This window comes from Typopeltis vanoorti, chromosome 6 (genome assembly GCF_054136105.1).
Source record: "Typopeltis vanoorti isolate ZY-2024b chromosome 6, IOZ_Tvanoo_1.0, whole genome shotgun sequence".
Classification (NCBI taxonomy): Eukaryota; Metazoa; Arthropoda; class Arachnida; order Uropygi; family Thelyphonidae; genus Typopeltis; species Typopeltis vanoorti.
The window spans coordinates 157,887,447-157,912,380 of record NC_143554.1 but is presented as its reverse complement, the minus strand read 5'-3'; the positions used below and the strand labels follow the sequence as shown (position 1 = coordinate 157,912,380).

Below are 24,934 nucleotides of genomic sequence, written 5' to 3'. Positions count from 1 at the left end.
CTCATAAGTTTATAGCTTTCTATCATATGACTCCTCTTTCTTCTATCTACCAGTGTCTGCAATCCACATACTCTCGATCTATCCTCATCATCTACATTACATAATCCCAATGTCTTTGTAACTCTTCCTGGCAGCTTTTGCACAGCTTTTTAATCCCTTAAGAACCCACGAGACCAATTTTGTGTACAGTAGTCTAGGTGTGGTCATATCAAAGCCTTGTAAAGAGGCAAAATGATGTCCATATCCTTATTTATCAATTTTATTTGCATCATCACAATTATCATCTGAGCTGTATTTCCAATTTTTGTTATTATTATTATTATTATTATTATCCAGGCCTCAATGGAGTCAAAAGACTCATCGAGGGAAGTCCTTTCAAAGAAACACAAGTCTATCAAGCCTCATCGAGGGAGGTCCCTCCTAGGAAACACAAAGGCTATCATACCACTCCTTAAAGTCATTGACCGTTCTCGCTCTCACCACTCTATCAGACAATGCATTCCATGGTTCAACCACCCTCCATGCAAAGAAACCACTCCGCACCCTCTTGCTCACAGTTTCCTTTCGTAACTTCCAGGGATGGTCTCTTGTCATTACTCCTTCCCGCTGTTCAACCAAGCGAAAGAACTCCCCAGTGTCAATCCTGTGACCACCTCTCAACAGTTTCAAAGTCTCAATCATATCACCTCTCCTTCTTCTATCCACCAAGCTCTGCAGTCCACACTTCCTCAGCCGATCCTCATAACTATCATTGTACAGTCCTGACACCTCTTTGATATCTGCCTTTGTACCCTTTCCACAGTTCATTTATCCCCTTCAAATCCTGGGGACCAGATCTGAGAACAGTGGTCTGATCAGAATCTTATACAACGGAATGATAACCCTTTTATCTCTGCAGGTCAATGTCCTTCTCATTATTGCAGCAATCCTCTGTGTTATCTTCACTACCTTTGCAATATGTCCCATAAATTTCAAGTTTCTATCAATCATCATCCCCAGATCTCTTGTCTCTCCTACTTTCTCCAGTTTAACTCCTCCCACAGAGTATGCAGCGTCCCATCAGTGTGTCCCAAACCTCAGAACCTTACATTTTGCTGCATTAAATTGACACCCCCATTCATTTGCCCATCTATCTAGCTTATTCAAATGCTCTTGCAGGGCCACCACATCTGCACTATTACTAATAACCCTTCCCAGCTTCACATCATCCACAAACAACTGAATATCCCTTTGCAATCCACGGACAATGTCATTGATTTAAAGGTTAAACAATATAGGTCCCAGTACTGAGCCCTGTGGAACCCCACTTGTAACCTTCTGCCTCTTTGATATTGCTGCACCATACCCAACTCGTCACCTGTCGTTTCAACAGTGACACTTGTCATAATCCAGCCTTGTATCTATAATAAATAAATAATTATGTTATTTTAACAAAATGAAATAAGATTTACAAAAAATAGTTCACCATGAACACGCACCAATAATAAACGTTTCATATCTCACAGAAATAACGAGCGTAGACGCAGTGTATCTAATGACGTAACGTGCAATGACAAGTACAAATGAATATTGGTGTTAGATCACAGTGCATTTTTTTAATAATCTGAAGTGTTAATTGAATAATTCCAATTATTAACTACTCAATCAATGTCAAAACATAAGCTGTAACCTTTAACAGGTTGTATTGCATTTATATAATGTTGTAAGCATTGTTATTATTTATTAACACACACAAAATTTCATTTTCTCATTTTTTCTTTGGGGGTGCTGCAGTGTAGCAGTGCTTATGTACGGGCCACCACTACTTTTAAACTGTTGAAAGGTGGTTAAGGGTTGACACTGGGGAGTTCTTTCGCTTGGTTGAACAGTGGGAAGGAGTGATGAAAAGGGGCCATTCCTGGAAGTTACGAAAGGAATCTGTGAGCAAGAGGGTGAGGAGTGGTTTCTTCTTTGCATTGAACTGTGGAATGCATTGCCTGATACAGTGGTGAGAGTGAGAATGGTCAATTAGTTGAAGGAGTGGTATGATAGACTTTCGGTTTCCTAGGAGGTACCTCATGCGAGGAGTATTGATAGCCTTTGTGTTTCCTAGAAAGGACCTCCTATGATGAGTCTTTTGACTCCATGGAGATCTGAATAATAATAATAATAATAATAATGTGCCATGCCGATGTTATGACCATATCTTTGAGCACATCGAGTCAACTTCTGTGAAGTAATCTTTTTTGTTAATTCTGATATACCCCTATGCAATGACCCTTTTACCGGTCGAACGTTTCTTGTGGTTTCCTGATTTCATTGTTTTTCTGTTGTACACTACCATATCATTTGTCCTGCTTCATTGCAAACTGCATGAGTTACACCAGATTTTCTAAGTGTTCTGTTAATTTTATGAAGCAGGATATTACTCCAATAAGAAATCACTTAAGCATCAAATACAAATTATCAGCAGCATATTTCTAAAAAATGCCTATGGCAAAATACTATTAAAAAATTCTTCACAAGTCTGCACCTAAAAATAAAAAAATGATATTACAATAAAAGCTTAACCATTTCATACTTTAAATTAATTTCAGAAACAAAAAACAAAATTCTACACAAATAGAAACTTAAAGCCATCTTTAATCCTCTGAAGAATGAAAGAACTTATTTAACTCCTTCAAGGTCCGTCCCCTTCCACCACTGACTCACTCAGGAGTGTACCACATACAGTGTGCCTGTAACTTGTATATATCGATACATATATATTATTATTTATTATTATTTCGGGCAACTAGAAGGTGTCGACAGACTCATCGAGGGAGGTCATAGCATCCACAACAGACTCTGGCAGCTTATTCCACTCATTCACCACTCTCCAAGTAAAAAACCTAGCTCTAACATCCTTGCTAACCACATACTTGCCCAGCTTCCATGTATGGCCCGTAGTCTTCCCACCACCAGTCCTATTCTCAAAAATATCTTCTGAATTAATCTTATAGGAACCCTTCAGTAATTTGAATGTCTCAATCATATCACCCCTTTTCCACCTATCAACCAATTTTTGCAACCAACAAATCTTCAACCTGATCTCATAAGGTTCATTCCATAGACCTGCTATCATCTTGGTCACTCATCTCTGGATCCTCTCCACCTCCTCCCCATCAAGAAGAAACCCTGGCACCCATATCTGGGCACAATAGTCTAGATGGGGTCTTATCAAGGCTTGATGCAGAGGAACAATAACTTGTTTATCTCTGCTTGTTAAAGTATTTTTCAGCAACAAAGTAATTTGATGAGCTGATTTAGCCACTTTTGCGATGTGCCCCTAAACTTCAACTCCCTATCCACCAACACTCCCAAATCCCTGGCCTCATCAACTACTAGAGTACGGTTCTACTGATGTGATATACTGCATTAAATCGACATCCATTTTACTTAGCCCAGTCCTCCAAACTATCCAAATCATCTTGCAAAATTTTGACATCCTGTGCACTCACTATTGCTCTACCCAACTTTGCATCATCAGCAAACAAGTGAACACTTCCTCTCAGATTATTTCCTATATCATTAATGAACAAATTGAAAAGTAGTCCAAGAACAGAACCCTGTGCACACCACTAGCCACATGCCGTCTTTTGGACTCTACTACTGAATAAACCACTCTCTGATATCTCTCCATCAACCACCCTCCTATTCAACTCACCAACTCTATATCCATCCACATATGCTGCAGTTTACTGATTAGAATTCCATGTGGTATCCTGTCAAAGGCCTTAGCAAGGTCCAGTAGAATCACTGTAAACCCATTACCCTTATCCAGTTCAGCCGTCACTGTGTTATAAAACGTGAGCAAGTTATTAAGGCATGATCTACCCTTCACAAAACCATGTTGTCCCCCATACCGTATCCCATTTTCATCTATCCAATCCTGTATTTTTTTCTCGACTAATTTCTCCAAGACCTTGACAATGATTCCTGATATGCTAATCGGTCAGTAATTTACAACAGCAGTCTTGGAACCTCCTTTATGCAGTGGAACTATTTTCCCCTCTTTCCATCCCCTCGGGACTAACCCAGACCTGAGACTCAAATTAAACTAAATGGTCAAGGGCACTGACAATTCTTTAGCCGCTTCATGTACGACACGAGCTGGTATACCATCCAATCCCACAGATGTATTGACATTGAGGTTTTGTAATAGACTACTCACCTCCACTTCATTCATCACAATTCCCGTAATCTATTGGTTCATTCATTCCTGCAATGTCACCAACCGGATGATATATTCTTGCAAAGTGCTCGCTCAGTAATTCAACTATATCAACTGATTCAGTTACCTCCCTACCATCAGCATTCTTTGAAATCATTCTGCCATATGCAGTTTTTTTTTCTTTTACTTGCAACATATCGAAAAAACTTTGGGATTCTCTTTAGCCTGCATGGCTAATGTTCTTTCATAATCCGTTTTTGCTTTTCTTACCACACTCGTTACCCTTCTGGCCTGCGCTTTATACCGTTCGTGTGCCTGACGGTCACCTTTCTCCTTAAATTCCGCCCATAGTTGTTTCTTTTTTTGCAGTTCAAGCTTAATGGTGTTATTCATCCATTTAACCCCTATTTGACCTATTATTCGGACTCTAGGTATACAGTCAGCCATTGCCTCATGCAAGCACTTCCTAACCACCTCCCATGCACTTTCAACATCTAGCCCTTGCAGTTTTACATGCCATGGCACTGAACCAATCAAACTCCTAAGCTTGTCATACTTACCAGCCTGATAATTCCACATGTACCCTGTCTTAATTGTAAATTCTACACCTTTAGCCCCCTCCTAAGTCAAGACCCTATGATCACTCTCACTAATTGGTGGCAACATGGTCATATTCGTTACAGTCAAATTCTCAGATGCAATTACTAGGACAAGCACTCTCTGACCCCTAGTATTTTCCATTACATGCTGTCGCAGATAGTTATCCCTTAATAATCACATAAAATCCAATTCCTTCCTCCCATGTGTTCTTTCCTCCTTCCAATCAATGTTACCATAGTTGAAATCACCCATAATAATAATTACCCTCCTTCCACTCATTTCTTCTATTTTCTTATGCATACTATCTCCACCATCCATTCCATCACCTGGTCTATAGCAGCACCCAACTGTATATTTTGTTCTGCTAGTTTCAATCTCACACCAAATAGCCTCAGATGTGTTCTTTTCTCTATCTTGCAGTTCTACTTCTATTCTCCTTGGCTGTAGCTCATCAGCTATCATCAATAACACTCCTCCCCCATTTTATTCTCCCTCTCACTCCTGAACAGACCATACCCCTCACATTCAATCCCACTAGCTATATCATCTTCTGTCAGCTATGTTTCACTAATGTCAATAACTTGTGGCCTGGAAGTGGCAACCAAGGCTAAAAATTCTTCCTTCTTGTTCCTAATACTTCTGGCATTAGTATACATGAATTGGAGAAGCCCATTTGCCCCATTCCTATTTTGATGCCTTTTACTACTATCCCATTCTGATTCGTACTCTTTCATACTTTCTTGGGCATATTACACACATTCGTACACTCAACTGTCTATCTAAAGTCTGCATATCTACTCCCCCCCCCGCCTTAATAACTCTAGTTTCCCTGATTCTGCACATCCACTTCCACTACATTCGACAACACTTTTTGAAGTCTCCATACACCAAATCCATTCAAATGTAAACCATCCATCTTATATAAATCCTTTTGCCCATCGAACTAACTCCACACATCCACAAATTCCACACCACTCGTCCTGCATAATTCACGCATAAAGTCATTTGCAATTATGGCCATCCTTCTATACTCTTCACTGTCATACCACGGAAACAGACTCACCATCCTAACTCTCTCACTCTTCTCTTTTGCTACCTCAAGCAATTCCGTCACATCCTCACTCATAGCCATTTTGTCTCCTTTCAAATCATTTGTACCTGCTACCAAATCAATTCTTTCACCTGCTGCTTTTGCATTTTAATTGGCTTTCTATCGATATATATATATATATATATATATATATATATATATATCGATATATATACTTTGACTATTCTGACTTGGACACTCTATACAGAACTAACTGAGAGGACATCTTTTCCTTACATCACACCAAAACATGATATGAGTGCAAATTTAAAGAAGGCCGTGAAATTTTAATGAACCACCTTGATCTCAACAATAATCATATCCTAAAAACTCAACAATATGTATGTGTGTGTGTGTGTGTGCTCCAGATGTTGATCTTGACATGAAGGTTGGCACATTGGAAAATTGAAGTTATTAATTTTATCATGGTAATATCTCCATAATTTTACCAAAATTGAAAAAAAAAGCCATCTTTTATAGCATCAGGTTCATTGACAAATTATTTTGGGTCTAAACTTTATTAGAAATTTATGCTGGCAATAAAATAAGTATTCGACAAAGATAATGTGATACTGTTCAATATACATTGTTATCATTATATTTAGGCCTCCATGAAGTTATGACTCATCATGTGGAGGAAGCCTGCCTCAGACAACAGAGTCTATAATACCGCTTTTGAAACTTATTTGCTGTCTGTACTCCATTCTCTTACTTTCTATGCAACAAATTACTTACTTACCATCTTTTTGCAATTTTCAGGAATAGCCTCTTGGCCTGTTTTTTTCCCTTGTTCTGCCATATGAAAAATCTCACCCATGTCAATCCGGTAAATGCCTCTCAACATCTTAAATATTCAGTCTTAACACCGTTTGTCTCCTTTCCTCCAGACTCTCCAGATTATGTGCTATTAATCTAATCTCATTACCAGTGTTCTGCATTCCTCATATCATTTTTGTTGCATGCTTCTGTATCTTTTCCACAGTTACTTCATCCCTTTCAAATTCCAGTGACCAGATCTGAGCACAGTAATCCAGAAGTAATCCAATCAGAGTATTATACATTGGAACTGCTACCCTCTTATCTCTTCTAATCAACATCCTTGGCCCAATGCAATTAAACAAGTATGGCAAGGCAGATTAATGCCATGGAGCATTCCTTCAAGACGTGGTGATGTATCGTCAAGTCTCGCATCCTTATGAAGTTTCCTCAGTTCCTATTTATACCACCTACTCACTCACAATCAATATTTCCTTCTCACTGCGCTTATGCTCTGCATGATATCTCATTCGCAAGGATGGAATAGCTTTATGAATAGCATATTTAATATATCAGTTATATTCTCTATTTCCATGGCAAATTCAATATGAAAGTAGACAGCAGAATTAGCAAATTTCATGTAAATGAACAAATTTAAATGGAAAAAGAGAGAGAAATTAGTCAAAACACTAAAGTAGCTGTAAACATGATGGTGTTCAAACCAATTTTAACTTATGGAGCTGAAAGCTAGGGTAGAAATAAAACTCTTGTTCAAAGGCTGAAGGCCACAGATATGAAAGTTCTCAGAAAGATTAGGAGAGTGAGCAGATGGCACCAAGGGTTGTATCATAATTAAAATGATAATATTGAGGAATGTTCTAGCAGAGCTAATCTTAGGTGTTATGGTCACTTAATCAATGGGAGAGGAAAAGTTAGGAAAGGTTAGCAAAATCAAAACTTGTTTTGATTACTTGTAAAAAGACCCAGAGAAAGACCAAGAATTTCTTTTGACTGTACCAATATTGATAGTCTGTCTTAGAAGAGAGAAATATGATAATATTGGACTCCTGACAGATAATAGAAAATTTGGAAGAAAATTGTCAATAGGAAATTAGTAATGATGTAACTTTTTCATATAGTATTATCATAAGTTCCTGTACACCTGTCTGAGGGTACATGTCAGGAATTTGATGATGATGACTATATTATCATATGCATTGGTTGTGCTTCTACAATTTTCTCTGACCAACATTATCCTTCTTTGGAAGGATAATGTTGGATCATTCTTTTCTTCTACTGGCAACATATTGAAAGAATTCCCAGGGATCCCCCCCCCACCCCACTTTAGTTAAGTGCTGGTCATACTGCACTTTTCAATCCTTACCAAGCAAGTCACCTTCCTGGCCTGTTCTTTGTAGCACTCATGCAACTGATAATTACCACTCATCTTATGCTGCCTCCATGGCACCTTCTTCTCCAGATTGCGTGTTTAACCTCTTCATCCATTTATTTCACACATTTATATCATCTTCTGTCAGCCGTGTTTCACTAATGTCAATAACTTGTGGCCTGGAAGTGGCAACCAAGGCCAAAAATTCTTCCTTCTTGTTCCTAATACTTCTGGCATTAGTATACATGAATTGCAGAAGCCCATTTTACCTTACCTTTGGAATATATTTCTGACCTTTGGAATATATTTAGACACTGCTTCTGCTTGCTGGTTCTTGAATAGCATCCAAGCCACACTGATTTTCTTTTCACCCAACTCCTCATTCTCGATATAACTGGGAGCTGTCACCTGAGCTTTTCATAATCACTAGCCTTGCAGTTTCACATATATCCTTTCCATCCAGAAGTCCTCATTATAACTGGGCACCACCTAGGCAATCACTTCATGGTCACTCTCGCTAACTGGAGGAAGACTCGACAACTTATTCAGTAGACTTCCACAATGAGTCTGCCTGCTCCACAGAGGGTGTAATAATAATAATAACATACTCTAATGAGATGATCAAATTCAAGTCCCTTAATCTTCATGTACCCTCTGTTACTTCAAGTTTCAATTCTTTCAACAATTACTAACCAATAATGCAAGAAATAGAGGAGGTTACAATATGTGCAGCTCAAAAACTGATTTATTATTCATTCATTCTCATTGTGATGAAAGGAATCTTTATATGGACTTTTTCAACTAAAGGTGAGTTATATGATCTCATACAGAGGTAACAAGGGTTTTTTCCTCCCAGAAACTCAGGTTTTTCATACTGCATACAGACAGATCAGCCAAGAGAACAGATGCAATTTACAGACAGAAAATACTATTGCGGTGTGTGTAGTAGATATCAGTGTGTGTGTTGAGGTAGTAATGTCATTGTGTGTAGTTGGAGGATTAAGTAGGAAAGATAGTGAGTTGTAATGGAGTAGTATTCCCTCTCATAATAAGTCTTTGGACTCCTTGGAGGTGTCATGTAATAATAATAACACTGTCTTAGGTAGCTGTCCCTCGAAATCGTGAGAAATTCATTCTCTTAATCTGTATTACCAAATTAAAATCACCCATAATGGTCATCACTCTTTGCCTTATTTATTTAGCTAATTTCCTTATATAGTTCACTGTCACTGCCCTCCATCTTACCAAGTCTAAAGCAACATTCAACTAAATTGCCAGCAGCGCGAGGACCTCTGGAAGAAAAGAGTATATGTGGAACTACAAGGGGGGGGGTGATTATGAAGAGCTTGGGAGACAGCTTGCAGGTGTAACATGAAATGAGGAGTTAGCTGGAAAAGAGATCAATGTAGCTTGGGGGATTTTCAAAACTATCTAGTAGATGCAATGTCTAAATGTATTCCAAGGGTGAGAAATGGATGAAAGAAAAATGAGATTAAGCATGCGATACAGAGAAAAAGGGCATTATGGAGGCAGCATAAGAGAAGTGAAAATAATCAATTCCATGAGAACCACAAAGACCAGGCAAGGCAGGTTACTTGGTTGGTGAAGGTAGCTAAAGAGAGGTATTAACAGTAGTTAGTTAATGAAGCCAAAAAGAATCCTAAGGAGTTCTTTCGATATGTAGCCAGCAAGAGAAAGAATGATTATAGAAGGATGGCATTGATTGGAGAAAATGGTATAAAGACAGCTGTTGCAGAAGATATTGTGGAGATAAGTAATGAGCGGTTCATAAAGGTCTTTCAATCTTGTGAATGTGACTTCTTGGAGAGATTGAGAGCAGTTGATGATGGGGAAAAAAGACTGACTGTAAGTGGACAAGAGGTGTATGGGGAGTTGAGCAAACTAGATGTAAATAAGGTTGTCAAACTTGATAATATATCACCATGTATTCTGAAGGAATGTGCCAGAGAGTTGATGCTGGCCTTGACATATTTTTTTAATATGAGTCTTGCTTTTGGTCGAGTTTCTAACGAGTGGAAGGAGGGCAAGATTATGCCATTTCATAAAGGAGGTGATAGAACTCGAGCATCAAACTATAGGCCTATCTGTGTGACAGGTGTTGTAGTTAAGTTGTTGGAGAAGCTTGTGAGAACTAGGATCCAGAATTGGAATGACAACAATGGTATTATCTTTGATGGCCAGCATGGATTTGCTAAAGGGAGGTCATATTTTAGTAATCTACTTACTTATTACAATAAGGTAACTGCTTCCATGGATAGTTACCTTATTGTAATAAGGTAACTGCTTCCAGAGGAGAAGGATACACAGTAAGATTAGGGTGACGAGGCTAGCTGGTGAACGGACGTGCTATCGGAGAGCTCCTGAGAGATTTGTGATTTTTGTTGATTTATTGATGTTTTGGATTCAATGTAATGGACTTAAGTGTGTAATTTTGGTATATTATTGGAGCTTTATTAGCGTGGTTAGTGTACTAAAGTGTTTTATAACATAATCTATGTCAGGAAGTTGCCGCTAGATGAATTCGTAATGTGTAGTGTTCGTGCAAGCTCCAGATAAGATAAGTATCATTTTCAGTTATCGATACAAATTACTTAATATTGTGTAGTTTTGTTTTGTTTGCCTTGCATATTTTGGCGCGTCTGTTTTTGGTGTGTTATAATGTATAATTTGACAAAACACGTTGCAAATAAGTATGGCACTTGTGCGAAGGAAAATGGCGGCCAGTAATGAAGGTTCGCCATCCTTATCAAAGAACGGTACTATAAAAGAAATGAGTCAGTGTACTAGCTGTGAAATGTACGCTTTGCGGAGTGCGGTCGGAGTGTGGTTAGATGATAATAAAGGATTGAATGTGTGTAGAAAATGTAGGGAGAATGAGGAATTGAAGTGTATTTCGGATCGTGAGTGTGATATTTTTGTCAACCTTCAGAATGAAGGAAATAGGGATATGACAAGAAACGGCAAGGTTGTACATGAAAATTGTGAGAGTGTGAATGTAGAAAGTGTGAATGATAGTATAAATGGTTTCTCAGAGAATAAAAAAGATGAGATAGATGCATTGAGTGAGATCGCGTTGTTGAATAGTGCAATAGAAAGAGCAAAACAGCAGCTAGAGTGCATGAACAAAAATAGACTGAATGAACCAACCAATAATAAAAGGTATGACAGGAAAAATAGACGTATGAATGTGAACATGAACAAAATGAAGGATAGAGTGCTGTATGGAGACTCGTTAGTACGAGGTGTGTTAGTAGAGGATTTGACAAAATCGTACCAACTGGTGCGACCATAAAGGACATAACTGAGTCTATTAGAGAGCAAAAGGAAAGGGTGAAAGAAATGATTGTTGTGGCAGGTACGAATGATTTGAAAGGAGATAAAATGGAAATGATAGAAGACCTGAATGAATTGTTTGAGGTAGCAAAAGAAAAGAGTGAGAGAGTTAGAATGATTAGTCTTTTGCCACGGTATGACAGTGAAATGTTTAAAAGGAGGGCCATAATTGCGAATGACTTTATGCGTGGGTTATGTATGACGAGTGGTGTGGAATTTGTGGATGTGTGGAGTGAGTTGGATGGGCGAAAGGATCTATATAAGATGGATGGCTTGCATTTGAATGGTTATGGTGTAAGAAGACTTGAGAAAGTGTTGCTGAATGTAGTGGATGTGCAAATTCAGGGAAACTAGATTTGTTAAGGGGGGGGGGGTAGTAGATATACAGTCCTTATAGAGGCAGTTGAATGTATGAATGAATATAATATGCCAGAGCAAATAAGGACAACAAATCCGAGTGGGATAGTTAATATAAGGCATCAAAGTAGGGTTGGGGCTAATGGGGGTCTTAAATTCATGTACACTAATACTAGGAGTATTAGGAACAAGAAGGAAGAGTTTTTGCCCATGGTTGGCACTTCCAGACCACAGGTTATAGGTATTAGTGAAACATGGCTGACTGTAGATGATATAACTAGTGGGATTGAATGTGATGGGTATAGTGTGTTCAGGAATGACAGAGAGAATAAAATGGGGGGAGGAGTATTGTTGATGATAGCCGATGAGCTCCAGTCAAGGAGAATAGAAGTTGAATTGCAGGATAGAGAAAAGAGCACATTTGAGGCCATTTGGTGTGAGATTGTGGCTAGCAGAACAAAATATACAATTGGGTGCTGCTATAGACCAGGTGATGGAAAAGATGGTGGTGACAGTATGCACAAGCAAATAGAAGAAATGGGTGGAAGGAGGGTGATTATTATGGGAGATTTCAACTATTGTCGCATTGATTGGAGTGAGGAGAGGACACACGGAAGGAAGGAACTGGATTTTATGCGGTTATTAAGGGATAACTATCTGCGACAGCATGTAATGGAAAATACTAGGGGTCAGAGAGTGCTTGACCTAGTAATTACATCTGAGAATTTGGCTGTAACAAATATGACCACATTGCCACCAATCGGTGAGAGTGATCATAGGGTCTTAACTTGGGAGGTGGCTAAAGTTGTAGAATTTTCAATTAAGACAGGGTACATGTGGAATTATCAGGCTGGAAAGTATGACAAGCTTAGGAGTTTGATTGGTTCAGTGCCATGGAATGTACAACTGCAAGGACTAGAAGTTGATAGTGCATGGGAGGTAGTTAAGAAGTGCTTGCATGAAACAATGGCTGACTGTATACCTAGAGTCCGAATAATAAATCAAGTAGGGGTTAAATGGATGAATAACACCATTAAGCTTGAGCTGCAAAAAAAGAAACAACTATGGAGGGAATTTAAGGAGAAGGGTGACCGGCAGGCACATGAACGGTATAAAGCGCAGGCCAGAAGGGTGACGAGTGTGGTAAGAAAAGCAAAAAAGGATTACGAAAGAACATTGGCCATGCAGACAAAAGAGAATCCTAAGCAGTTTTTTAGATATGTAACAAGTAAAAGGAAAAATGTACATGGCAGATTGATTTTAAAGAATGCCGATGGTAGGGAGGTAACTGAATCAGTTGAGATAGTTGAGTTACTGAGTGAGCACTTTGCAAGAGTATATCATCCAGGTGGTGACATTGCAGAAACGAATAAAACAGTAGATTATACGGGAATTGTGGTTAATGAAGTGGAGGTGAGTAGTCTATTGCATAACCTCAATGTCAACACATCTGTGCGATTGGATGGTATACCAGCTCGTGTTGTACGAGAAGCAGCTAAAGAATTGTCAGTACCCTTGACCATTTTGTTTAATTTGAGTCTCGGGTCTGGGTTAGTCCCGAGCGGGTGGAAAGAGGGGAAAATAGTTCCACTGCATAAAGGTGGTTCCAAGACTGCTGTTGTAAATTACAGACCGATTAGCATATCAGGAATCATTGTCAAGGTCTTGGAGAAATTGGTCAAGAAAAGAATACAGGATTGGATAGATGAAAATGGGATATTGTATGGGGGACAACATGGTTTTGTGAAGGGTAGATCATGCCTCAGTAACTTGCTCACGTTTTATAACACAGTGACGGCTGAACTGGATAGGGGTAATGGGTTTACAGTGATACTACTGGACCTTGCCAAGGCCTTTGATAGGATACCACATGGAACCCTAATCAGTAAACTGGAGCAGATGGGTATAGATATAGGGTTGGTGAGATGGATAGGAGGGTGGTTGAAGGAGAGATATCAAAGAGTGGTTTATTCAGGAGTGGAGTCTAAAAGACGTCTTGTGACTAGTGGTGTGCACAGGGTTCTGTTCTTGGACTACTTTTCAATTTGTTCATTAATGATATAGGAAATAATCTGAGAGGAAATGTTCACTTGTTTGCTGATGATGCAAAGTTGGGTAGAGCAATTGTGAGTGCACAGGATGTCAAAATTTTACAGGATGATTTGGATAGTTTGGAGGACTGGGCTAGGAAAAATGGATGTCAATTTAATGTGGCAAAGTGTAAGGTTATGCACTTTGGGGTGAAAAGAATAGCAGCAGTATATCGCATTGGTGGAACCATACTCCAGGAGATTGGTGAGGCCAGGGATTTGGGAGTGTTGGTGGATAGGGAGTTGAAGTTTAGGGGGCACATTGCAAAAATAACTAAAACAGTTCACCAAATCACTTGGCTTCTGAAAAATACTTTAACATGCAGAGACGAACAAGTTGTTGTTCCTCTGTATTGAGCCTTGATAAGACCCCATCTGGACTTCTGTGCCCAGTTATGGGCACCAGGGTTTCTTTGTGATGGGGAGGAAGTGGAGAGGGTCCAGAGACGAGTGACCAAGATGATAGCAGGTCTGTGGAATGAACCTTATGAGAATAGGTTGAAGATTTGTGGGTTGCAGAAATTGGACGATAGGCGAAGGAGGGGTGATATGATTGAGACATTCAAATTACTGAAGGGTTTTTATAAGATTGATCCAGAAGATATTTTTGAAAATATGACTGGTGGTGGGAGGACAAGGGGCCATGAATGGAAGCTGGGCAAGAGCGTAGTTGACAAGGGTGTTAGAGCTAGGTTCTTTGCTTGGAGAGTGGTAAATGAGTGGAATAAGCTTCCAGAGTCTGTTGTGGGTGCTATGACTGTGAATGAGTTCAAGGCAAGGTATGATAGATACTGTGTGAATGTTGAATAGTTGTTCTTGACATGATGTTAGGGCCTCCCTCGATGAGTCTGTCGACTCCTTGGAGTTTCCTGGAACAATAATAATAATAATAATAATAAAAATAATAATATACTTAGATTTTGCAAAGGCTTTTGATAGATTACCGCATGATAAGTTGATAGTCAAACCTGGAGTGGATGGGGTTGGATATTAGATTGGTGCATTGGATTGGAGACTGGCTATCTGATAGGTATCAACAAGTTGTGTGTGTGTGGGGGGGGGGGGGGGGGGAGCGATATCCAGGAAAAGGAAAGTTACTAGTGGTGTGCCTCAGGGGTCTGTTTTAGGGCCATTGCTGTTTAACTTGTATATTAATGATATTGGTGAAGATTTGAATGGAGATATTCAGTTTTTGCAGATGATGCAAAGTTGGGACGAACCATGAAGAGTAGAGAAGATGTTGTGGCCTTACAAGAAGACTAGAATAAATTGAGTGATTGAAGATAGGAATGGGGATTTGAGTTCAATGTTGCAAAATGTAAGGTTTTAAAATTTGGAAAACAAAAATGGGATGCAGAATTTATGCTTGGTGAGGATATATTGTCGGAGGTGGAGGAAATAAGAGATATGGGGATGATAGTGGATAAGGATCTGAAATTCAGGGGACACATAGCCAAAATTGTGAAGACAACACAAAGGCATCTGGGAATGATGCAGAGGACACTGACTTGTAGAAGTAGCGAGATTCTTGTTCCATCGTATAAGGCTTTGATTAGGCCACACATGGACTATTGTGCCCGGGTTTAGTCACCTTCTTTTCAGAAGGATGAAGAGATGTTGGAAAGGGTCCAGAGGTGGCTGACTAGGTTAGTTTCTAACCTCTGGAATGTCAAGCATGAGGAAAGATTGAGAAGATGCAACTTGCGGAGTCTCATGGACAGGAGGAGGATGGGGAGATATGATAGAGACTACAAGTTATTAAGGGGTTGTTATAGGATCAATGCTGGAGAGGTTCTACAGAAAATAGTGGGAGATCTGGGGAGAACCAGAGGTCATCCCTGGAAACTGTATAAAGAGGGTGTGAGTAGGGGAGTGAGAAACAGTTTTTTTTCATGCAGAGTTGTGAATGATTGGAATACTTTGCCTGAGAGTGTGATGTCTGCAGAGAATTTGAGTGTGTTTAAAGCATGGTATGATGAACTGTGTGAATGATAAAAGGACCTCCCTGATGAGTGGTTTACTCCATGGGGTCTTGGGTAATAATAATAATAATAAACCTCCCCATTCATAAGCACTCCTTTAATCTCTCTCTCTCACCTTACTCTTTTCCTCTTCCACATCACTTCTTGCTTGCTCAGATGCATTCTCTGAAGTCGTTACTCTCCCTTCCTAACAACAGCCTCTCCAGCTTACTCACACTAAAACCATTCAAATGCAGTACATGGTTCTTATATAGTTCCATTGGACCCTCAAACTCATTCCACACATTCACAAACTGCACTCTTTTCTTCTCATACATCTTTGCTAACATATTGCTGATGATCTTTACTCTCCTCATTTCATCACTGTTATACCTGGGCAACATGCTGACTACCTTTTTTTGCCAGACTATTATCGTTTATTCTCCCCACCAACCTTCAGGTATCCATTCGTGCATTCTCCTTGTTTACAATCAAATAATTCATTTTTACTACCAACCATTTTGCTCACATACTTCTCATATCCGACTCCTCAATCACTTTGCTTATTAGCTTATTCTTTCCATTTCACTCTACATATGCCCCATCTCTTGCCTCATCTTCACCAACTCTGTTTTCAAATCTTGAGTCACTATTTTGCTATCGGTCACATGTGCTTTCTTATCATCTGTACTCTTTTTTTTATCATCAGTCTTATACGTTATCTTACATCAGTCTTTTTTTTTTTTTTACATAATCATTCTCACATGTTATTATTATTATTATTATTCAGGCTTCCATGGAGTCAAAAGACTCTCGTGGGAGGTCTTTGTATAAGGACCTCCCACGATGAGTCTTGATAAGTCTATCAAGACTCATCAAGGGGAGACCCCCCCTAAGAAACACAAAGTCTATCATACCACTCCTTGAACTCATTGGCCATTCTCACTCTCACCACTCCATCAGGCAATGCATTCCATGGTTCAACCACCCTCCATGCAAAGAAACCACTCCTCATCCTCTTGCTCACAGTTTCCTTTCGTAACTTCCAGGGATGGCCTCTTGTCATCGCTCCTTCCCACTGTTCAACCAAGTGAAAGAACTCCCCAGTGTCAACCCTGTAACCACCTCTGAACATTTTAAAAGTCTCAATCATATCACCTCTCCTTCTTCTATCAACCAAACTCTGCAGTCCACATTCCCTCAGCCGATCCTCATAACTATGCTTACAGTCCTGAAACCATCTTTGTCATCCATCTTTGTATCCTTTCCACAGTTAATTTATCCCCTTCAAATCCTGGGGGCCAAATCTGAGAACAATAGCCCAAGTGCGGTCTGATCAGAGACTTATACAACAGAATGATAACCCTCTTATCTCTGCAGGTCAGTGTCCTTCTCATAATTGCAGCAATCCTCTGTGTTACCTTCACCACCTTTGCAATATGTCCCCTAAATTTCAGGTTTCTATCAATCATCAACCCCAGATCTCTTGTCTCCCCTACTTCCTCCAGTATAACTCCTCCCATAAAGTATGCAGCAACCCATCGATGTTTCCCAAACCTCAAGACCTTACATTTTGCTGCATTAAACTGAAACCCCCATTCATTTGCCCATCTATCTAGCTTATTTAAATCCTCTTGCAGGGCTACCGGGGTGCTTAAGGGTCAAAGCTGTATAACTGAGAGGAGACCTCCACATAGCCTTTAAAGGAATGCGGAGAACCGACCAGGGCTTCTGACCTAATGTCCAATCCTCACCTTCTCGTGGTGCACCCTGTTGGGTATCTGCTTTGATACTGAACGAACGAGGATGGGCTGGCAATTTGGGATTTAGCCGACCAAATTGTATTCTTATTGGTTAAACCAAAATAAAAAATGATGGTACAACATGACAAAATTTCATGCCGGCTGGGGCGTCGCCCGGTTAAACAAGGCCCCCGTTGTTTTCGCCAGGGAACCAGGGCGAACAGCGAAAAGTCAGCTACTGGAACAAATCTGAAAACAAACCCCAACTCAACATCACCAGAGTTAAAGATCGGTACTATCAACGTAAGAAGCCTGAATGGCAAAGAAATGGAGCTAGCTGAGGAATTAGATAAGTACCAGATTGACATAATAGGGGTGACTGAAACAAAAAAGACCAAAACTGGTGAGATCTTTCTGAGCAATAAGTACAAAATGTTATATTCAGGCAATAACAATCAAGGAAAAGAAGGAGTAGCCATAGTATTCAACACAAAATACGAGGCTAATCTTCTTGAATGGCAGTCAGTCTCAAGTAGAGTAATGTGGGCAAATATGAGAATGGGGAACTGGACAATGAGACTTATTTGTGCCTATGGTCCCACAGAAGGTTCTACTAAGGTAGAAGTGGAGGAATTTTTTGAGGCTTTAGAAAAAGCAACTGACACAATGAAAAAGGAAAAGTTGGTCCCTGTTGGGGATCTAAATAGTAGAGTAGGAAATGATTGTGAGACATACAAAAATATTTTGGGAAAATTTGGAGAAAAGAGCAAAGCTAATAATAATGGCAAATATCTGTTGGATTTCTGCTCAGGACATGGACTGGTTATTACTAACACCATGTTCCAACATAAAAATGTGCACAAATTCACATGGAGAGAAGAGGCTAGGAATAAGAAAAGTCTCATTGACTATGTTATTGTTGATAGTGATGTTTTCTCCCTGGTGCAGGACACCATAGTGTACAGAGGATTTGAAATTGGAAGTGATCACTATTTAGTTTTGAGCAGAATAAAATTGAATTTCATATTGAAAAGAATAACATGTAAGAAAGTTTTAAAGCGAATAAAAGTTGAGCAGCTCTCAGATGTAAACTGTAGACTAAAATACAGAAATATTATTGAAAAGAAAATGAAAGAGTTTGAGAACAGGAATCAAGCCTTGGAGATTCAGTGGCAAACTCTGAAGGAAACATTGATTGATTCTGCCAGAGAGGCATGTGGTGAGGTTGTGTGCAAAGATAAAAAAATCAGAACTCCCTGGTGGACACAGGAAGTTAAAGAGGCAGTGAAAGAAAAGAAGAAAGCATATCAAAAGTTCCTGGCAAATAAGTCAGCTTTTACTCTTACAGAATACAGAGACAAATGTAAGAAAGCTATACAGTGTGTAAAACTAGCTAAACAAAAGTCATGGGAGGACTTTGGCAAGAATATAGAAAATAAATATCAAGAAGGTGGCAAAATATTCTGGAGGTTGTTGAAGAAGCTTAGGAATGGAGGAAAGAGTGCTGTAAAAGGAATTAGAGATGATAAAGGTGAAATGAAAACAGGAGAAAAAGATATCCTTGAAGTATGGAGTAATTACTTTGAAAAACTGCTAAATGAAACAAGCAGTGATGACAGCACAGTGATAAAAAACACTGACCAGGCATGCAGTCAGGAATACATATCCATACTTGAAGTAGAAAAAGCCATCAAAGGCTTGAAATGTGGAAAGGCAGCAGGAGTAGATGATATTCGACCAGAAATGCTGAAGTATGGTGGTATAAGAGTCTTACAGTGGCTGCACTGCATAGTTCAGAAAGCCTGGACAGAGGGACGAATTCCCGATGATTGGAGTAGAGCTCTCATAGTACCCATATATAAAAAGGGAAATAAAACTGAATGTGAGAATTACAGAGGTATTTCCCTACTGAGTGTTCCTGGCAAGATCTATGCAAGTATACTTGAGAAACGGTTGAGAAGAATTGTGGAAGAAAAGCTTGGTGAAGAACAAGCTGGATTCAGGCCAAATAGAGGCTGTCAGGATCAGATCTTCACTTTACGACAAATAGTCGAGAAAGCATGGGAATATAACAAAGATCTGTATTTAAGTTTTGTCGATTTGGAAAAGGCATATGACAAGGTGCCAAGAGAGAAGCTATTCAATACGCTGCAGTTATATGGTGTCAATGGGGCATTATATCAAGCAATACTTAGTCTTTATTTGAGTTGTGAGTCAGCAGTTAGAATTGAAGGAAGTACAGGAAGATGGTTTAATGTTAAATCTGGTGTGAGACAAGGATGTACATTATCCCCTCTGTTATTCATTATCTATATGGATCACATTATGAAGGAATGTGGTATTAAACCTGATATCAAAATTGGAGATGTTAATGTCAGCTCTTTGCTTTATGCGGATGATGTTATACTTCTAAATAAATCCGCTACAAGTCTGCAAGATTCTCTGACTAAATTGAATAGCTGTTGTAATAGATATGGTATGAAAGTCAGCAATAAAAAGACAAAGACAATGAAAATAGGCAGAATCATTGAAAATGTCAACTGTGTTGTGAATGGAGAACCTGTGGAACAAGTAAAACATTTCAGCTACTTAGGCACAATTTTTACTGAAGATGGTAAACTAAATATAGAAATAGACAACAGAATCAGCAAAGCTGGTATCGTGGGAAGTCAATTGAATAAATTCATATGGAATAAGAAAGAAATTAGTCGGAACACTAAATTAGCTGTATACAAGACTGTGTTCAAACCAATTTTAACTTATGGATCTGAGAGCTGGGTCAGAAGTAAAACACTTGACCAAAGACTAGAGACCGCAGATATGAGAGTCCTGAGAAAGATTAGAGGCGTGAACAGATGGCATCAATGGCAATATCATATTAAAAATGAGGATATTAGGAAAGAACTTGACATTGTCAGTATCCAGGAATGCGTTAGCAGAGCTAATCTCAGATGGTATGGTCACTTAAATAGAATGGGAGAGGAAAGATTAGCAAAACAAGTGTTCTCTGCCAGGTTGGCAGGAAAACGACCCAGAGGAAGACCAAGATATAGGTGGATTGATACGGTACAAAGTGCCTTAGACGATAGAAATATAAGATCTGATAATGTTGGAGTCTTGACAAGTAACAGACTGATTTGGAGGAAAATTGTAGATAGGAAGTTAGTAATGATGTAATTTTTTCATGTAGTACTGTCATATCCTGTACACCCCTTGAGGGTACATGGCAGGAATTTGATGATGATGATGATGATGATGATGCAGGGCTACCACATCTTCACTATTACTAATAATCCTTCCCAGCTTTGCATCATCTGCAAACAACTGAATATCCCCTTGCAATCCACTGACAATGTCATTGATATAAAGGTTAAACAATATAGGTCCCAATGAGCCCCGTTATCTTACTGTTACTTGCACACTTTTTTTCATTGTTGGTGTCTTGTGCTTTCAGCTTTGTGCTCTCTTTCTTGCCAGGTTGGATTGGTTGGCCGAGTGGTTATCATATCTGCTCTCCAGTGAAAAGGCTGTGGGTTTGAGTCCCGCATTGGGCATGGATATTTGTGTTTAACTGTGAAAATACTAGTGGTGATGGTGGTGGGCGGTAGATGGCATTGGTGTAGATGATGATGATGGTTGTGGTTCATTGTAGTTGTTCAATTGAGTGGTAGAGACAGAGTTCTATAGTAGGTGCCCTCCCTTGTTGAGTCCTTGGACACCTTGGAGGTGTTGTATAATAATAATAATAATAATAATGTTTTTTACTCTGATTTAAAGAAGCCACATAGTGCTGAACAAGAGTAACTGAACAGCAGCAGCATTTCTAAAATGAAAAGGCTAAATAAGGTAGAAGTAAAATTCATGAATGGAGTAATTGAACATGCAGAAAAGCAACTTAGTTCGCAAGGACAGCAAAAGTGCAGTATGAGTAGAAATTGGCCAATTATTCCAAGAAAAACTGTAGAGAGTTCTTTCAATATGTCAAGTAGAAGAAAGAAGAAGAATGTTTATGAGAAAATGATGTTCATCATCATCAAATTCCTGACATGTATCCTCAAGGGATGTACAAGATATGATAGTACTACATGAAAAATTTACATCATTACTAACTTCCTATCAACAATTTTCCTCCAAATCAGTCTATTATTTGTCAAGACTCCAATATTATTATCATTATCAGATCTTATATTTCTATCGGCTAAGGCACATTGTACCGTATCAATCCACCTATATCTTGGTCTTCCGTTAAGTAATTTTCCACCCGACCTGGCAGAGAACACTTGTTTCTCTAATCTTTGCTTGCCCGTTCTGGTTAAGTGACCATACCACCTGAGATTAGCTCTGCTAACACACTCCTGGATGCGAACAATGTCAAGTTCTTTCCTAATATCCTCGTTTTTGATATGATATTGCCATTGATGCCATCTGTTCATGCCTCTAATCTTTCTCAGGACTCTCATATCTGCGGTCTCTAGTCTTTGGTAAAGTGTTTTACTTCTGACCCAGCTCTCAGATCCATAAGTTAAAACTGGTTTCAATACTGTCTTGTATACAGCTAATTTAGTATTCCGACTAATTTCTCTCTTATTCCATATGAATTTATTCAGTTGACTTCCTACCATACCAGCTTTGTTGATTGTGTTGTCTATTTCCATATTTAATTTACTATCTAAAACCGTGCCTGAGTAGCTCAAATTTTTTACTTGTTCCACAGATTCCCCGTTCACAACACAGTTGACACTTTCAACAAGTCTACCTATTTTCATTGTCTTTGTTTTTTTAATGCCATACCATACCTTCATACCATATCTATTACAACAGTTATTCAATTTGGTCAGGGAATCTTGCAAACTTGTAGCGGATTTATTCAAAAGTATAACATCACCTGCATAAAGCAAAGAGCTGACATTAACAACTCCAATTCTGATATCATGTTTAATACCACTTTCCTTCATAATGTGATCCATTTGGATAATGAATAACAGAGGGGATAATGTACATCCTTGTCTCACACCAGATTTAACATTAAACCATCTTCCTGTACATCGTTCAATTCTAACTGCTGACTTACAACTCAAATACAGACTAAGTATTGCTTGATATAATGCCCCACTGACACCATATAACTGTAGCATATTGAATAGCTTCTCTCTTGGCACCTTGTCATATGCCTTTTCCAGATCGACAAAACTTAAATATTGATTATTAGATATATGAAGAGCCAAAGGCTTCAATTCAGCGACATATGACTTGTTTAAGTTAAGGGATATTACATCCCATATCGTTTCTTAGCCGAATAAGAAACTCAAAGAGTTTCATGCCGAATATAGTAGAAACTATATAAAGTTCGCCGATTCCAAGCATAAGCAAATACCTGGATACTGCAGCAACTGACCCTTAAGGTAGTGCAAGCTGAGGCAACTCATGTCAAAGGTGGAGCAAGCTCCGATCACTATTCTTGATATTTACCCATAATGTGAACTTAGCTCCTAGGAGCTGTATTACTGTTCTACATTATGAGAGAAGGTCACTACCCAGACCGGTTTCAACCTTTATTGAGGTCTCATCAGTGAGTAGGTAGACCTAGTTAATACCAAGTTTGTAGTGAACAGAACTTACAACCCTTCTATAAGTATTACCGAAAGGTGTCCTAATAAATTATTAGATATATGAAGAGCCAAAGGCTTCAATTCGGCGACATATGACTTGTTTAAGTTTCAAGAATAGTGATCAGAGCTTGCTCTACCTTAAGGGTCAGTTGCTGCAGTATCCAGGTATTTGCTTACGCTTGAAATCACCAAACTTTATATAGTTTCTACTATATTCGCCATGAAACTCTTTGAGTTTCTTATTCGGCTAAGAAACGATATGGGATGTAATATCCCCTAACTTAAATATAAATCTTTGTTATATTCCCATGATTTCTCAACTATTTGTCATAAAGTGAAAATCCACAGCTTCTATTTGGCCTGAATCCAGCTTGTTCTTCACCAAGCTTTTCTTCCACAATTCTTCTCAACCGTTTCTCAAGTATACTTGCATTGATCTTGCCAGGAACACTCAGTAGGGAAATACCTCTATAATTCTCACATTCAGTTTTATTTTCCTTTTTATATATGGGCACTATTAGAGCTCTACTCCAATCATCGGGAATTCGTCCCTCTTTCCACGCTTTCTGAACTATGCAGTGCATCCACTGTTAGACTTTTATACCACCATACTTCAGCATTTCTGGTCGAATATCATCTACTCCTGCAGCCTTTCCACATTTCAAGCCTTTGATGGCTTTTTCTACTTCAAGTATGGATATGTATTCCTGACTGCATGCCTGGTCAGTGTTTTTTATCACTGTGCTGTCATCACTGCTTGTTTCATTTAGCAGTTTTTCAAAGTAATTACTCCATACTTCAAGGATATCTTTTTCTCCTGTTTTCATGTCACCTTTATCATCTCTAACTCCTTTTACAGCACTCTTTCTCCATTTCTAAGCTTCTTGAACCTCCAGAATATCTTACCACCTTCTTGATATATATTTTTTATGTTCTTGCCAAAGTCCTCCCATAACTTTTGTTTAGCTGGTTTTACACAATATTTCGCTTTCTCACATTTGTTTCGTATAATAAATTTAGTTTAATCCTTTATCCCAGTGAGAGCAAACAAAGTTTGCACCTGAAAATATCTTCAGGACTGAATATAGTGTTGTACTGTCTTACCTGGGTAAGTAGTGCAACACTAGGGCAACTCGTAGCACAGGTGGAGCAAGCTACCAACACTCCTATATTCAGTCCTGAAGATATTTTCAGGCGCAAACTTTGTTTGCTCTCACAGGGATAAAGGATTAAACTAAATTTATTATAGTCTAACCTAGTGAAAAATAACCTTTCTACATTTGTCTCGGTATTCTCTAAGAGCAAAAGCTGACACTTATTTGCCAGGAACGTTTGATACGATTTCTTCTTTTCCTTCACTGCCTCTTTAACTTCTTGTGTCCACCATGGAGTCCTGATTTTTCTATCCTTGTAGACAACCTCACCACATGCCTCTCTGGCTGAATCAATCAGGGTTTTCTTCAAGGCTTGCCACTGAATCTCCAAAGTTTGGTTCCTGTTCTCAAACTGTTTCATTTTTTCTTCAATAATCTTTGTGTATGTTAGTCTACAGTTCACATCTGAGAGCTGCTGAACCTTTATTCGCTTTAAAACTTTCTTACATGTTATTCTTTTCAATATGAAATTCAATTTTATCCTGCTCAACACTAAATGGTGATTACTTCTAATTTCAAATGCTCTGTACACTCTGGTGTCCTGCACCAGGGAGAAAACATCACTATCAACAATAACATAGTCAATGAGACTTTTCTTATTCCTTGCCTCTTCTCTCCATGTGAATTTGTGCACATTTT

The 24,934-nt window shown here is 38.9% G+C and overlaps 1 protein-coding gene across 1 annotated transcript in view; it reads left to right on the top strand.

Moving 5' to 3' along the window:
- The window catches only part of LOC150106147 (putative fatty acyl-CoA reductase CG5065), a 212,891-nt gene that overhangs the window by 144,380 nt on the left and 43,577 nt on the right, over positions 1 to 24,934 (top strand). The window lies entirely within an intron of this gene.